Source organism: Triticum aestivum, chromosome 2B (genome assembly GCF_018294505.1).
Source record: "Triticum aestivum cultivar Chinese Spring chromosome 2B, IWGSC CS RefSeq v2.1, whole genome shotgun sequence".
NCBI lineage: Eukaryota > Viridiplantae > Streptophyta > Magnoliopsida > Poales > Poaceae > Triticum > Triticum aestivum.
Window position 1 is genome coordinate 665,894,195 of NC_057798.1, and position 14,265 is coordinate 665,908,459.

The window sequence follows — 14,265 nt, forward strand, 5'->3', positions numbered from 1 at the left end:
TATATAAATGGAAATCCTAAGGAGGGAAAAACTCGCCAAGCCTTTTCCTTAAATGACTCTGTTTTTGCACAGTTGTTCCATATGCTTGTCAGAATGCATCACGGTTGCACAAGTTCTAATCAATGGTGCTTAGGATTGGGTCCTAGTTAGCAGCCTAGTGAGAGCACTGCCTTCTAGGGAGCTTCACACTCCATGAAAAAACGCAGCTGCATAGGTGTTGCTAGGCGGACCCGAACTACCCAGAGCGCAAATGTTCGAAGAGCGCTCTGCTACGTCTTGAGCTTGTGTTGGTTTTCCTTGAAGAGGAAAGGGTGATGCAGCAATAGTAGCATAAGTATTTCCCTCAGTTTTTGAGAACCAAGGTATCAATCCAGTAGGAGGCTCCTCAAAAGTCCCATGTACCTACACAAACAAACAAAGAACTCGCAACCAACACAATAAAGGGGTTGTCAATCCCTTCACGGCCACTTGCGAAAGTGAGATCTAATAGATATAGTATGATAAGATAAATATATTGTTGGTATTTTATAATATAGATGCAAAAAGTAAAGATGCAAATAAAAGTAGATTGGAAGCAAATATGATAAGAGATAGACCCGGGGCCCATAGGTTTCACTAGAGGCTTCTCTCAAGATGGCATAAGTATTACGGTGGGTGAATAAATTACTGTCGAGCAATTGATAGAAAAGCGAATAATTATGAGATTATCTAGGCATGATCATGTATATAGGCATCACGTCCGCAACAAGTAGACCGACTCCTGCCTGCATCTACTACTATTACTCCACACATCGACCGCTATCCAGCATGCATCTAGAGTATTAAGTTCATAAGAACAGGGTAACACATTAAGCAAGATGACATGATGTAGAGGGATAAACTCAAGCAATATGATATAAACCCCATCTTTTTATCCTCGATGACAACAATACAATACGTGTTTTGCAACCCTTTCTGTCACTGGGTAAGAACACCGCAAGATTGAACCCAAAGCTAAGCACTTATCCCATGGCAAGAAAGATCAATCTAGTAGGCCAAACCAAACCGATAATTCGAAGAGTCTTGCAAAGACAACTCAATCATACATAAAAGAATTCATAGAAGAATCAAATATTATTCATAGATAAACTTGATCATAAACCCACAATTCATCGGATCTCGACAAACACACCACAAAAAAAGTTTACATCGAATAGATCTCCACAAGAGAGGGGGAGAACATTGTATTGAGATACAAAAAGAGAGAAGAAGCCATCTAGCTAATAACTATGGACCCGAAGGTCTGTGGTAAACTACTCACAACTCATCAGAAGGGCTATGGTGTTGATGTAGAAGCCCTCCATGGTGGATTCCCCCTCCGGCAGTACGCCGACGACGGCTCCAAGATGGGATCTCGCAGATACAGAAGGTTACAGTGGTGGAAATATTTCTTTGGTGGCTCCCTGGATGTTTTCGGGGTATGTAGGCTTATATAGGAGGAAGTACATCGGTGGCCGCCCGAGGGGCCCACGAGACAGGGGGGCGCGCCCTATAGGGGGGGAGCTCTACCCTCTCGTGGCTGCCTCGGCTGCTTCTTGACTTGCACACCAAGTCCTCTGGATCACGTTCGTTCCAAAAATCACGCTTCCGAAGGTTTCATTCCATTTGGACTCCGTTTGATATTCCTTTTCTTCGAAATACTGAAATAGGCAAAAAAACAATACGGGTTCGGCCTCCGGTTAGTAGGTTAGTCCCAAAAATGATAATAATGTGTAAAATAAAGCCCATAAACATCCAAAACAGGTAATATAATAGCATGGAACAATAAAAAATTATAGATACGTTGGAGATGTATCAAGCATCCCCAAGCTTAATTCATGCTCATCCTCGAGTAGGTAAATGATAAAAACAGAACTTTTGATGTGGAATGCTACCTAGCATAATTCTCAATGCAATTTTCTCTATTGTGGCATGAATGTTCCGATCCAAATGATTCAAGATAAAATCTTACAAAACATAAAAATAATAATGCTTTAAAGCATACTAACAAATAATCATGTCCTATCAAAATAGCATAGCCAAAGAAAGCTTATCCCTAAATCATATAGTTAGGCCATGCTTCATTTTCATTACACAAAATACTCCCATCATGTACAACCCCGATGACGAGCCGAGCAATTGGTTCATACTTTTTAACGCGCTTCAGCTTTTTTCAACTCTTACGCAATACATGAGCGCAAGCCATGGACATAGCACTATGGTGGTCTATTGTGGTGGTTGTGAGGACAAAAAGAGGGAGAAGATAGTCTCACATCAACTAGGCGTATCAACGGGCTATGGAGATGCCCATCAATAGATATCAATGTGAGTGAGTAGGGATTGCCATGCAACGGATGCACTAGAGCTATAAATGTATGAAAGCTCAAAAAAAAACTAAGTGGGTGTGCATCCAACTTACTTGCTCACGAAGACCTAGGGCACTTTGAGGAAGCCCATCATTGGAATATACAAGCCAAGTTCTATAATGAAAAATTCCCACTAGTATATGAAAGTGACAACATAGGAGGCTCTCTATCATGAAGATCATGGTGCTACTTTGAAGCACAAGTGTGGAAAAGGAGATAGTAGCAATTGTCTCTTCTCTCTTTTTCTCTCATTTTTTCTCCTTTTTTTTCTTTTTTCTTTTTTCCTTTTTTTCTTTTTGGTGGGCTTATTTGGCCTCTTTTATTTTTATAAAGTCCGAAGTCTCATCCCGACTTGTGGGGGAATCATAGTCTTCATCATCCTTTCCTCACTGGGACAATGCTCTAATAATGAAGATCATCACACTTTTATTGATTTACAACTCAAAAATTACAAATCAAAGCTAGAGCAAGATATGACTCTATATGAATGCCTCCGGCGGTGTACCGGGATATGCAATGAATCAAGAGAGACATGTATGAAAATTATGAAGGTGGCCTTGCCACAAATACGATGTCAACTACATGATCATGTAAAGAGCAATATGACAATGATGGAGCGTGTCATAATAAATGGAACGGTGGAAAGTTGCATGGCAATATATCTCGGAATGGCTATGGAAATGCCATAATAGGTAGGTATGGTGGCTGTTTTGAGGAAGGTAAATAATGGGTTCATGATACCGGCGAAAGTTGTGCGGTAATAAGAAAAGCTAGCAAAGTGGAAGGATGAGTGTGCGTATATCCATGGACTCACATTAGTCATAAAGAACTCATATACTTATTGCAAAAGTCTACTTAGCCCTCGAAGCAAAGTACTATTACGCATGCCCCAAGAGGGATAGATTGGTAGGAAAAGACCATAGCTCGTCCCCGACTGCCCCTCATGAGGAGGACAATCAAAAGAGCACCTCATGCAACAAATTTGTCACATAACTTTTACCATACGTGCATGCCATGGGACTTGCCAACTTCCACAAAAGTATTTCTCAATTTCATAATTATCCACTAGCATGACCCTAACATTACTACCTTTATATCTCAAGACAATTATCAAGCATCAAATTGATCCTAGTGTTTAATGCACTTTTTATGATAGTTTTTATTATACCCAACTTGGATGTTCATCATTCTAGGACCAAATTTGTAACCATAGAAAATACCATGCTGTTCTAAAAGACTCTCAAAATAATATAAGTGAAGCATGAGAGACTAGCAATTTCTACAAAATTAATCCACCGCCATGTTCTAAAAGATATAAGTGAAGCACTAGAGCAAAAACTATCAAGCTCAAAAGATATAAGCGAAGCACATAGAGTATTCTAGCAAATTTCAACCAAATAGGATTCTCCCAAAGGGTGTGTACAGAAAGGATGATTGTGGTAAACTAAAAAGCAAAGACTAATATAATACATGATGCTCCAAGCAAAACACATATCATGTGGCGAATAAAAATATAGCTCCAAGTAAAGTTACCAATGAACAAAGACGAAAGAGGGGATGCCTTCCCGGGGCATCCCCAAGCTTAGGCTTTTGGCTATACTTGAATATATTTGTGTGCCATGGGCATCCCCAAGCTTAGGATCTTGCCACTCCTTATTCCATAGTCCATAAAAGCTTTACCCAAAACTTGAAAACTTCACAACACAAAACTCAACATGAAATCTTATAATCTCCGTTAGTGAAAGAAAACAAAACCACCACATAAGGTACTGTAATGAACTCATTCTTTATTTATTTTGGTGTTAAACCTACTGTATTCCAAGTTCTCTATGGTTCATACCCTTACATACTAGCTATAGATGCATCAAAATAAGCAAACAACACACGAAAAACAGAATCTGTCAAAAACAGAACAGTCTGTAGGAATCTGTAACTAACGCAAACTTCTGGAACTATAAAAATCCTACCAAAATAGGAAGTACTGGAAAATTTGTTTATTGATCAGAAGAAAAAATAATCAATGCAAAATTACGTTTCTGTGATTTATTGATTTTTTTCTCGTGAGCGCAAAGTTTCTGTTTTTCAGCAGAATCAAATCAACTATCATCATAGGTTATCCTATAGGTTCTACTTGGCACAAACACTAATTAAAAGATAAAAACACATCTAAACAGAGAGTAGATGCAAAATTTATTACTAAACAGGAACAAAAACAAAAAACACAAAGAAAATTGGGTTGCCTCCCAACTAGCGCTATCGTTTAACGCCCCTAGCTAGGCATAAAAGCGAAGATAGATCTAAGTAGTGCCATCTTTGGCACTTGATTCATAGGTAGTTCGCATGATAGATTCATAAGGTAATTTGACTTTATTTCTTGGAAAGTGCTCCATGCCTTTCTTTAATGGAAATTGGAATCTAATATTCCCTTCCTTCATATCAATAATCGCACCAATCGTTCTAAGGAAAGGTCTACCAAGAATAATAGGGCAAGAAAGATTGCAATCTATATCAAGAACGATAAAATCAATGGGCACCAAATTTCTATTTGCAACAGTAAGGACATCATTGATCCTTCCCATTGGCCTTTTAATAGTGGAATCTGCAAGGTGCAAATTTAAAGAGCAATCATCAAGATCATGGAAACCTAGAATATCACATACAGTTTTCGGAATCGTGGAAACACTAGCACCCAAATCACACAAAGAAAAACATTCATGATCTTTAATTCTAATCTTTATAGTAGGTTCCCACTCATCATTAAGTTTTCTAGGTATAGAAACTTCCAAATTAAGTTTTTCATCAAAAGATTGCATCAAGGCATCAACAATATGTTTGGTAAAAGCTTTATTTTGACTATAATCATGTGGAGAATTAACGACGGGTTGCAACAAGGAAATACAACCTTCTAAAGAACAATTATCATAATCGAATTCCTTGAAATCCGAGATAGTGGGTTCAATGCTATTTAAAGTCATGACATCTCCAATCCCACTTTTACCGAATTTAGCATCAAGATCTAAAAACTCCAAATTTTCGGGACGCCTTCTAAATAAAGTTAACTCATCTACAGCCCCATTATTATCAAGATTCATATTGAAAAATAAAGATCTAATAGGGGACACATCAATAATTTTAAGATCTTCATCATTATTTTCATGGAAACTAGAAGAACACGCCTTTATAAAGCTATCTTTCTTAGCACGCAATCTAGCGGTTCCTTCCTTGCACTCGTCAATGGAAATTCTCATTACTTTGAAAGACTCATTGATATCATGCTTGGGGGAAGAAGATCTAATTATAAGAGAATCAACATCAAGCGAAAGTCTATCAACATTCCTAGCCAAATCATCAACTTTGAGCAATTTTTCTTCAAGCAAAGCATTAAAATTCTTTTGAGAAATCATAAATTCTTTCACACTATTATCAAAATCAGAGGGCATCTTATTGAAATTACAATAAGAATTATTGTAGGAATTTCCATAATTATTAGAGGAATTACTAGGGAACGGTCTAGAATTAAAGTTTCCTCTGTAAGCATTGTTTCCAAAATTATTCCTACCAACAAAATTTACATCCATAGATTCATTATTATTCTCAGTCAAGGTAGATAAAGGCATATCATTGGGATCAATAGAAGAACTCTTAATAGCAAACAATCTCATAAGCTCATCCATCTTTCCACTCAAAACATTAATTTCTTCTATAGCATGTAGCCTTATATAGGAGGAAGAAGTACGTCGGTGGCCGCCCGAGGGGCCCACGAGACAGGGGGGCACGCCCTATAGGGGGGGCTACCCTCTCGTGGCCGCCTCGGCTGCTTCTTGACTTGCACTCCAAGTCCTCTGGATCACGTTTATTCCAAAAATCATGCTTCAGAAGGTTTCATTCCGTTTGGACTCCGTTTGATATTCCTTTTCTTCGAAATACTGAAATAGGCAAAAAAAACACCAATATGGGCTAGGCCTCCGGTTAGTAGGTTAGTCCCAAAAATGATAATAATGTGTAAAATAAAGCCCATAAACATCCAAAACAGGTAATATAATAGCATGCAACAATAAAAAAATTATAGATACGTTGGAGACGTATCACGCTCCTTTGTGAACGGGCCATGTACAAAGAACGCCAACAAGGATAAGATTGGGCATTAGAAAGTAATTAAGTTTAGAACTTAGCTTTGTCTGAAACATGATGTTGGCGAAGAAAATGCCATTGTTGTTGAAGAAATTTGGCCGCCTCTGCCTCCATCTCCGATGGCGTCTAGGATGGCACCTTGGACTTAGACGGTGCAGCCGTTGTCGTGCCCTTCTTCTTGGGTGCCATCGACTGTGAAGATGATGACGAAGCTGACACATAGACTGCTAATTCAGGTTTGCGCAAGCAATCCCCCTACCTGGCGCGCCAAAGATGTCGTGCGTATGATGATCTATGGGACTGGCAAGGGTCCCTTTACGGTTTGACCGGGGAGATCAACGAGCACAAAGAGCAGAACAAGCAATCAACGTGGGAATTTACCTAGGTTCGGGCCACTGTGAGGTGTAAAACCCTACTCCTGAATTGTTTGTATTGAATGTGTTGAACTCAAGTACAGGGACGATAGCTTGTCAGCAAGAATGCGCAGGAAGTGTGGCTACACATGTAAATGAGCAAAGTGCCAACCATCTAATGGTCCTAAATTGAATGGCCGAATGCCTCTAAACGTTGCAATGGACCTCCTTCCATAGAGTAAGGGACTACCATAGTGGCAAAATGGTAATACATAGGATGTATATTAGCTTTACATGCACTAAGATAGGTGTCGGTAAAGGTGATCTCCAAGCGGTGGTTCGCCACGTGCCCCGACAAGCTCTACCTAACCGCATGTGCGCTCGCCACCTATCGGCAAATCTTTGACTAACCGCTGATATGTCTCCATCGTATCTCTAATTTTTGATTCTTTCATGCCCATATTATACAACTTTCACATATTTTTAGCAACATTTCATATGATTTATTGGACTAACATATTGATCCAGTGCCCACTTCTAGTTCCTGTTTGTTGCATGTTTTTTGTTTCGCAAAATATCCATATCAAACGAAGTCCAAACGTTATAAACCTTTATGGACATTTTGTTAGGAATATACGTGAATTTTTGGAAGAAGAATCACGCAAGGCGGTGCTCGAGGGGCCCACGGAGTGCCCGGCGCGCCCTGATGGGTTGTGGGCACCTCGTAAGGCAGTTGTTTCCCTTCTTTCGCTTCGAGAATGATAATTTATGGATAAAAAACCCCTAAAAATTTCAGCCCAATCGGAGTTACGGATCTCCGGGAATTTAAGAAACGCTGAAGAGCCAGAAAACAGGAACGTGAAATATAAGAGAACAGAGAGGGAGATCCAATCTCGGAGGGGTCTCTCCGCCGCCATGGAGGCCATGGACCAGAGGGGGAACCCTCCTCCCATCTAGGGGGAGTCCAAGGAAGAAGAAGAAGGAGGGGGGCTCTCTCCCCCTCTCTCTCGGTGGCACCGGAGCATCGCCATCATCGTGACGGCAATCTACACCAACAACTTGGCCGCCGTCAACGCCAACTCTCTCCCCCTCTATGCGGCAGTGTAACACCTCTTTTTCCTGTTGTAATCTCTACTTAAACATGGTGCTCAATGCTGTATATTATTTCCCAATGATATGTGGCTATCCTATGATGTTTGAGTAGATCCTTTTTGTCCTATGGGCTAATTGATGACTGTGTTTGGTATGAATTGTATGTTTTATTTTGGTGTTGTCCTATGGTGCCTCTGTGTTGTGCAAACGTGAGGGATCCCTGTAGTTGGGTGTTGCAATACGTTCATGATTCGCTTATGGTGGGTGGCATGAGTGACAGAAGCACATACCCGAGTAAGTGGGTTGTTGCGTATGGGAGTAAAGAGGACTTGATACTTAATGCTACTGTTGGGGTTTACCTTAATAATATTTAGTAGTTGCGGATGCTTGCTAGAGTTCCAATCATAAGTGCATATGATCCAAGTAGAGAAAGTATGTTAGCTCATGCCTCTCCCTCATATAAAATTGCAATAATGATTACCGGTCTAGTTATCAATTGCCTAGGGACAAATAACTTTCTTGTGTGACAAAAGATTTTTACTAAACAACTAACTTTTATTATCTTGCATTTTGTTAGTAGTTTTATTCTCGCAAAGTACTTCTAGTTTTATTCATGCAGACTATCCTATCACCTACAAAATAGTTTCATACTTGTTCTAGGTAAAGCAAACGTTAAAGTGTGCCTAGAGTTGTATCGGTGGTTGATAGAACTTGAGGGAATATTTGTTCTAACTTTAGCTCCTCATTGGCTTTGACACTCTTATTTATCGAAAAGGGCTACAAACAATCCCCTATACTTATGGGTTATCAAGACCTTTTTTTGGCGCCATTGCCGGGGAGTAATAGCGTGGGGTGAATATTCTCGTTCGTGCTTGTTTGCTTTAACACTAAGTAGTTTTCATTTTCTGTTCTAAATTGTTCTCTATCTTTAGTTATGGATATGGAACATGAAATACCAAAAAATTAGTTGTACTTGCTACTCATGGAGATGGGAACCTCCTAAAACCCTCGATGCTGGTTATGTAAAAATATTGAACACTACTTTGATAATCCTGAGAAAACCCCATTCAACTTGATAATGGGAGACACATTGGATCAACTTGAATACTTTAGGGATTATCCCTTCAATCAAAAAGGGAAACTATTATGGGATGAAATTGAAATGTTGCAATGGTATGCTTGGAATCTATGCTCGAGATATGATTATACTTGTTGCTCTAGGATGAAGGTTCGACACCTTCCCTTTTCATGTGAATTTAATGATAATGAAACCTTGGCTTCTTATGCTAATGGTAGATACGATTACTATGATGTGGAACGGATAGAAGAATTTGTTGCTTTTAAAGGTGCTTGTGAAATTGAATCTTCATTTGAAGTATGAATATTATGATGATGCTATTTATAGACATGAAACTTTTGCTATACTTAAATATTACTATGAGAATTATAAATACAATTCTGATATTGATGTATTTATTGATAAAGTCTCTGCTGTCCAAGAAGAGATTAATATTTTGCAGGAGTCTATGGAAGAAGAAATGGCTGAAACTAGGAGCTCACTGGATGAAAAAGATGATGAGGAGAGCGAAAAACAAAAGGAGGAAGAGCGGATTAGCTACCCGTGCCCACCTTCTAATGAGAGTAACTCTTCAACTCTTACAATATTTAATTTCCCTTCTTTCCTACCGAAGGATGAGTGCTATGATAATTGCTATGATCCCTTTGATTCATTTGAAATATCCCCTTTTGATGAAATTGATGATTGCTATGCTTATGGCCATGATGCCAATATGAATTATGATTATGGAGATGAACTTGCTATAGTTCCTTATGTTAAGAATGAAATTGTTGCTATTGCACCCACATATGATAGTCCTATTGTTTTTTGAATTCTCCCAACTACACTACATCGGACAAGATTGCTCTTATTAAGGATTATATTGATGGGTTGCCTTTTACCATTACACATGATGAATTTTATGTATATAATATGCATGTGCTTGCTACTCCTACTTGAAATTATTATGAGAGAGGAACTAAATCTCCGCTTCTCTATGTTTCCAACACGATAAAATTGCAAGAAACTACTTATGCTATGTATTGGCCTTTACTTGATGTGCATGGATTGTTTTTTATGACATGTCGATAGATAGGAAGAGAGTTAGACTTCGTCATTGCATGATATATGTTGCTTTGTGCTCACTACTAAATTACAAATCATTGCTAATTAAAATTGGCTTTGATATACCTTGGGATTCGGGTGGATTGATTACTTGAGCACTTTATGTTGGAAATATGCCCTAGAGGCAATAATAAAGTGGTTATTATTATATTTCCTTGTTCATGATTTTTTTAATTATTCATGCTAGAATTGTATTGATCGGAAACTCAGATACATGTGTGGATATATAGACAACACCATGTCCCTAGTGAGCCTCTACCGGAATAGCTCGTTGATCAAAGATGCATGTAGTTTCCTAGCCATAGACATGAGTTGTCGTTTGATAACGGGATCACATCACTGGGAGAATAATGTGGTGGACAAGACCCAAACTATAAGCGTAGCATATTACCGTATCAAGTTTGTTGCTATCGTTTTTTGCTTGTCAAGTATATGTTCCTGTAACCATGAGATCATGCAACTCACTAACACCAGAGGAGTACCTTGTGTGTGCCAAACGTCACAATGTAACTGGGTGACTATAAAGGTGCTCTACAGGTATCTTCGAGGGTGTTTGTTGAGTTGGCATGGATCAAGACTGGAATTTGTCACTCCGTGTGACGAAGAGGTGTCTAAGGGCCTACTTGGTAATACATCATCACAATGAGCTTGCAAGCAATGTGACTAACTGTAACGCCCCGGATCCGATGCGCCAGGTGTCTGCCAGTTATTCGCTGTCGTTGCCATGTCATTTGCTTGCGTGTTGCATTTTGCCATGTCATCATCTGCATTTCGTATGCATGTTTTTCAAAACTTGCATCCGTTCGGGTTCTCCCGGTTCTCTCCGTTGTCCATTCGGAGTCCGGACCATTCGCGCGCGCCCGTCGCCCCCTCTCAGACCTTGTTTCATGTGTGGGTGTTAAACTTTCTCGGAATGGCCCGAGGTTTGCCAAGCGGCCTTGGTATAGCACCGGTAGACCGCCTGTCAAGTTTCATGCCATTTGGAGGTCGTTTGATACTCCAACGGTTAACCGCGTAGTCTAAAACCCCCCTTTCTCTTTGCAGCCCAACACCCCTTCAAAGTGGCCCAAAACCCACCAAACTCCCCTCCATGCTCTCGGTCGTTCGATCACGATCATGCGGGCGAAAACCGCTCCTCATTTGGACTCTCCTAGCTCCCTCTACCTATAAAAACGTCCTCCCCGTCCTTTTTCGCGGATGTTTTCCCCTGAAACCCTAAATCTCTTCCCTCTCCGCGCCGGACACGTCCGCCCCTGGCCGGACATGTCTGCCGCCGCTCCCCACGCCAATCGGAGCGTGACACATGTCCCGCGCCGCCGTCTCCCGTCCCGCGCGCCGCCGCGGCCCGCCGGGCCCGGTTCGGGCCCGCGTGAGCCCATCTGGCGCTGCCGCCCGGCCCGTGCGTCCTCCGTTGCGCCTTCCCCGGCCTCGCCCCGCCGTCTCGGTCCTCCGCCGCCATCGCCGGCGCCGCCAGCCGGCGTGCCCCCGCTCCCTACCGCCGTGCCCCTCCGACCGGGCCCCTCGATCCAGCGCCGCCGTATCCCCGCGCCGGAGCCGCGCCCGTTCGCCGCCGTCCCCGGCCGGATCCGGGATGGGACCGGCCAGATCCGCCTCCGTCGCGCCTCCCCGGCCATCTCCCCGCCTCCTCCGGCCTCCCTCCGGCGAGATCCGCCGCCGCTTCGAAAACCGTGCCGCGGTCAACCCTAGCCCGCGAGGTGATTATTCTGCCAAGTCCCCGAAGTTTTTGACATTATCATGGCATGTTCATCGCACCATATCTCCGCATCCGTAGCTCTGTTTCGTGCGTCTAATATGTCAAATTGTTCGCCTCAACGAGTAGTTCACTTCATTCCATTGCATCATATTCATTTGAGCTCATCTTGATGCCTGAATCATCATTGCAAGAGTGCTTCATGATGTTGTCTGATGTATGTTAACAGAACTTGCTCTTTTGTCATTTTTGCAATGATTGATGTGTGCATCCTACGAGGTTGATGTCTACATGTGTTTTGATATATGTCATGCCGTCTTTACAAAGGTGCTTACCATGTATTTTTGTGATCAATGTGGTGACTAGCACAAGCATGCAAACTAGCCTTCGTAATGTTGCTGATTTTAGTCCCTGTTCTGCTGTTATTTTGATGCCATGTAAACATGATGCTACAGAGAGATCCATGATTATTTTGAGATACTTCAGTAAGGTTGTTTTGAACATATGGTTTTGCTGTATCCATTCATGTCCCTGGTTGCAATTATGGAGTAGTCTAGCATGTCATTTTCGTGCTCTACTTTTGCTTCAAAATGTTTCCTGGCAGATTGTTTACATGTTATTCAATTTTGCCAAGGTTGTTGTAGTTGATCCTTGCATGCTATGGACTTGTTCTTGCCTTGGTTTGTTTCATAAACATGTCTTCTTGATGATGCTATGCTTATCTTGTCATGCAATGACTTGTGGTGAGTGAATCAAGCTTGTTAAGTAGGGTACTTGCTGTTACTGTTTTGCTAGGCTGAATCTGTTATTTCGTGAGGCTATGTAAACCTGCTTCTACAAGTCATTCTATGCATAATCTGGAGATGTTCACTAAACGTGTTTTGTTCTACATGTTATGCTCTATCCATCCATACCCGTGGTAGCATTTATAGATTGCTGTAACTTATTGTAATCTTGCTCCAAAGTTGCTAAATAATGTTGGTGTCAGCCTGTTAACATTAAGTTCAGTTGTTGCCATGTGTTTTGCTAGTGTTCCATGCAACCTATGAACTTGCTCTTGCCATGCTTAGCTTCACAAATATGTCTTCTTACTGTTGGTTGCCTGGCCATGCCAGGTATTGCTCTGTGGTGAGTGGTACAAGCTCACAAACATGCCTTCATAATTCTGTTTCTATCATGTTTGAATCTGTAATATAACTTGCCATGTTTACATGGGTGCCATCATATTTTCTGATCATTTTTGGCTCATGGTCAGTAAGGGACTCTTGTTCTATGCAATTAGTAGATTCATGCCATGCCTTTGTTTGCCATGGTAAGTTCCTGTAACATGTTGTTTGATAGCTCTAAACATTGCAATCTGATGTTATTTTCTGCAAAGTCTGAAATTGTTATTACTTGCAATCTTGCCATGTGTGTTTGAGCATGTTCTAGTGATTTCTGGAGATAGCTCAGTGCTCATGTTTTGTTATGCTTTACCTGTAACTCATGCCCATGCCTTTTGTTCTCATGTTGGGGTGTTGTAGCATATTGTTTTGGTGCTTGCAATATGCCTAGTTGCTGTTTTGGACAGATTGTTGCCATATCTTGTATAGTGTGTGTGTGTTGAACCGTTGCTCCGTTTTGAGTGTGCTCTATATGAAACTTGCTTGATTTTGCATATAGTTTCATATTATCATGTTGCATCCATGTTTTGAGGTGTTTGCTTGATGGTTGTATGCATTTTGCATCAAGGCCATGTTTAACTTGTTTTGCTCATATCTTCTAGGCCGTAGTTTCGAACTAAATGAACTTTATATGTAACTTGACTAGAATCTCGTGTAGATCATATTTGTGCATCTTAACTTGCTGTTTAACAACTTGAACATAAGGTTTATTCAGATCTGGACCAACTTCGAAATTTGCATATGAGGACTTACCGGATTTGTTATATGTTGTCCCCGGCCTCATTTAAACTTGCCTTGATGTGTTGCTCTTGTTTGCATCATCTCTTGCCATGAGTAGCTTCATGTAGCTTTGTCATGCATCATGCTTGGTTGAGTATCATGTCTTGTTCTTGTGTGGTGTGTTTACCATGTTGTGTGCTTCTTCTCGATAGTTCCAGTTTCGTTGCGATCGTGAGGACTCATTTGTCTACGCTTGGTTCGGCTTCATCCGTTCATCTTCTTCATGGACTCGTTCTTCTTCCTAGCGGGATTTCAGGCAAGATGACCATTTCCCTGGATCTCACTACTATCATTGCTATGCTAGTTGCTTCGTTCTATCGCTATGCTGCGCTACCTATCACCTGTTTATCAAGCCATCCCAAATTGCCATGAACCTCTAACCTTTGACACCCTTCCTAGCAAACCGTTGTTTGGCTATGTTACCGCTTTTGCTCAGCCCCTCTTATAGCGTTGCTAGTTGCAGGTGAAG